Consider the following 4,180-nt stretch of genomic DNA (forward strand, 5'->3'; position numbering starts at 1 on the left):
CAGCAAAAGCCATCCTGCAGAGGATGAGGGAACCCTAAGCCACCAGTCCCAAATGCCACCAGTGGTTAAAAGCCCCTGACCCTTAGCCTCTGATTCCATGTGGGTAAGGAATCTTCAGACAATAGGTTGTTTTCCTAGGAGGTTTTCCAAGAATGTGCATTTGGAGATCGAGTTGATCAGTTTCCAGGGAATTTGACGTAATGAGTCAATTTTCCTGAGCCTGGTCAACTCCAGATGCACTGATAGTATCATATTTTGGGATCCATGCGGTCTAGTCTTGGACTGCAGTGATCTCCAAAGTGCTGCCACCTCCTCCATTTGACATCTATTAAGTTTTAAGAAAGACAGTAATGTGAGAGGTGGTAATAATAGCGAACAACCACTGAACACTTATATATGCCAAATAGTGTTCTAAGCACTTTTGAGAGGAGGGTTAAATTGTGGTAAAATATACATAACATAAAATTTTCCATTTTAACCTTTTTAAAGTTTACACTTTAGAGGCATTCAGTACAGTTACAATGTTGTGCAACTGTCACCACTATTCATTTCCGGAAGCTTGTCATCATCCCAAGCAGAAATGCTGTGCCCGCTAAACAGTAATTCCCCATCTCTCCTCCCTGGTAACCTCTATTCTACTTTTCTGTCTTTTGATTTACCTATTCTAGGTACCTCACGTAAGAGGAGTCATACAATATTTATCCTTTTGTGTCCATGACTTTCACTTAGCATAATTTTTTAAAGTTCAAACATATTATAGCATATGTCAGAATTTCAGTCCTTTTAAAGGCTGAATAGTATTCCATTGTATGTAATACCGTATTTTGTTTATCCATTCATCTGTCGATGGACATTTGGTTTGTTTCCACCTTTTGATCACTGTGAAAATCCTGCTATCGATGTTAATGTGTAAGAGTCTGTTTGAGTCCTTAGTTTTAATTCTTTTGGGTACATACCTAGAAATAGAAGTGGATTATATGACAATTCTATGTTTATAAGTACTTTTTGTGTATTAAGTCATTTAAATCATCACATCAAACCCTATAAAGTAAATCATATTAGGATCTTCATCTTATGGATGGAGGCACAGAAAAGTTAGGTGACTTACTCAAGGTCACACAGCTAATCAATGGCAAAGTCTGGATTTCAACTCATAGTATTCTGCTCCAGAGCTCTTTTTTCCCTCCTCCAGAGCTCACATTCTTAATCACTATGGTAGAGCAAAGATGTTGCAAGATGATAAATGAGCAAGAAATAAATGTGCATATTGTAGGCAGTCAATGCCATAGGAGTTCAGAGCTAGTGAGCTGAATAAATCATGTGAGGTGGTGTGAAGTTGGGGTTAGAGCTGAGTCTGGAAAGGTAGGTCCAATCTAGATAGGGAGACGGACCCAAGGAAGGGCATTCTGCTCCTGGGAGAAAGGCACAAGTATGGAGGCCGGACTGAGAATGGTTTGTTCAGGAAGTATATTCAGAGCCTAAAGCAGACTCTTCTCATGGAATTTAAATTCACAAAGGTTGTTGAAATTAAACAGGGGAAGCCCCAGTCCCATTGCCTAATGGGGAGTTGTTGAAGAATTTTGAGAATGATGGTGGCTTGGTACAAGCAACATTTTGGAGTGATTCATCCGGCAGGAATGTGTGCAAGATGGGTTAGACCTGGTAAGGTTTGGAGGCAGAGCCATCCTGGACAGCAGTTTAGACAGGATGCCAAGAAGGCCTGGGCCAGGGGAGGGTGGCACATGTGGGAAGGAAACAGGTGGGGCTGTGAGAGATGCAGGAAGGAGGAGACAACAGGGTCTGGGGGCCGACTGACAGTGGAGAGAGACAGTTACCAAACATCAAAGATGACTCAGGTTTCCAGCCTGAGTGACTGGGACAATTCCGATGACACTGCTGGAACACAAGAAGTGACCTTTGGTCATATGGAGTTTGTGGTGACAACAGGACATCCAAATGGAAACATCCCGGAGGCTGTTGGAAATATAGGCCAAGAGCAGGGCAAAAAAGTCTGAGCTAGAAAAGAAAAGTTAGGAAAAATCTTCCTATAAAGCAAACAAAGAGAGGGGGAGGGTATAGCTCAGTGATAGACTGCATGCCTAGTATGCATGAGGTCCTGGGTTCAATTCCCAGCATCTCCATTAAAAATTAAATAAATAAACCTAACTGCCACACCCCTCACCCCCCCCCCAAATATGATGATAAAGGTAACAGCAAATTAATACCTTAAGTTTTACAAATGTGGAAACTGAAGTTCAGAGAGGCAAAATGACATGTTTACTTCTGCAAAGCTAATAAGGGTAGAACTGGACCTAAATCCCAGATTTTGTGACTTCGTGTCTGTTGCTACCTTCCTTCATACTCCAAAGATTTACCGTGTACTGTCGGGCAGGCTGTTCACCAAACACACGGCTCATGCTCTGCTAGAAAGATTTCATACAGACTAGCAATAGCCCTGACCATATGTTATATCAGAATTAAACCAATATTTTATGTATACATAAAGCTTCATGTTTTATGAGGTGCTTTTGAAACTATCTTTTTCTTTAATTCCCTGTTGTTGTGTTGTAATGCGCTCAATACAAAGTAAAATACATACAGTGGAAAGAGTACAGGGCCCTGGGTTGGAGAGACCTCAGATAGAGAATTCACTCCCTTTATTGACACTACAATTCTCACTTTTCTCATCTGTAAAAGGAAGATGAGACTCATGTCTGTTTATTTAATTCTATGGAGTTTTTGTAGTGTCAGATGAGACAATTGCCCATGTTAGGGTTTTGTGACTAGTAAAGTTTATTACAAGGTTAGTTACCCTAATTTAATTTAAAAAAATGCCAAGTTGAGAATCTCAAACGAGATGAGGGGAGTTATAGAAGTGTAGACTGAGTCAAAATTTTTCTAATGTTCTCAAGGTCAGGCCGCACACTTGCTGGGGCACATAGTCCCTTCTTCATTTCTCAGGCTAAATATAGCCCCAAATTTCCCCTTTCCAGCCCTCAGGTAATTTCCCCTCCCACTTCCTACACTGCTCTGCCCTCTTCTCATCAGCAGAGGGAAAATCAGATTTCCCGGAGCCCTTTCAAAGTAGCTTCTTGGAGGGACTCAATCCCACACCAGGGTTACAGGTTCTGCCTCCAAACTCTTCCACCAAATATAAACGTTCATTTGCACAACAAATTTTTCCTGAGCACCTTCTCAGTGCCAAACACTAATGACACAGCCCCGGTGTGTCAGAGGGTGGATGAGGCAGCTGAGAAGTTCTGAGAGATCAGCGTGATCTTATACACGGTTTTGCATCTCTCAACACTCAATTGCATGCCTCACTTTGTTTATTCCTCCTGCCCTTATGTAACTTTCTGCCCCTCTGAAACTCAGTCCTAGGATTTTCAGAGCCCAAGGGAAAAAAAATCAAAACTAACTTCTCATTGGAAAGCTGTTCCCATATAAAGCTTCAGTTGAGGACACTCAGTCCTTTGTTTCAGGTAAAAGCACTAAAATCCATCTTGTAGATATGGAGACGTAAAGGAACAGCTTCTTCAGAATTGGAGCTGTTGGTGTATCCTGGTTCCAAGAGGCTACCACGGCCTTAGGAGTCTAAGGAAAAGGGCAGAGGGAGGATCTCAGTGGAGAGGAGGAGGGCTGACCAGTAGATGTCTTCTCATAAGACCCCTGGTCTCAGATTAAGAGCCAGAAGCTAACCAAACTGATAACAAATGGCTTTGAGATTGGACCATGCACTGCGGCTTTGGGTGCACTGACAACATTCGCACTGCTTTGGGGAGTGGATTATCATCCTCACACAGACAGGGAACCCAGCTTCTCAGTGCACCCAAAGCATGGCAACTTTGGCTTCCTCAAGTGTCCCAAGGGATGATCCAGCAATCCTACTCCTGGGCATATATCTGAAGAAAATTCTAATTCGAAAAGATACATGCTCCCCAATGTTCATAGCAGCACTATTTACAATAGCCAAGACATGGAAGCAACCTAAATGTCCATCAACAGATGACTGGATAAAGAAGATGTGGTATATTTGTACAATGGAATACTACTCAGTCATAAAAAGGAATGAAATAATGTAATTTGCAGCAACATGGATGGACCTAGAGAATGTCACACTAAGTGAAGTAAGTCAGACAAAGAAAAATATCATATGATACCACTTCTATGTGGAATCTTA

This window comes from Camelus ferus, chromosome 7, assembly GCF_009834535.1.
Source record: "Camelus ferus isolate YT-003-E chromosome 7, BCGSAC_Cfer_1.0, whole genome shotgun sequence".
NCBI classification, from domain to species: Eukaryota; Metazoa; Chordata; class Mammalia; order Artiodactyla; family Camelidae; genus Camelus; species Camelus ferus.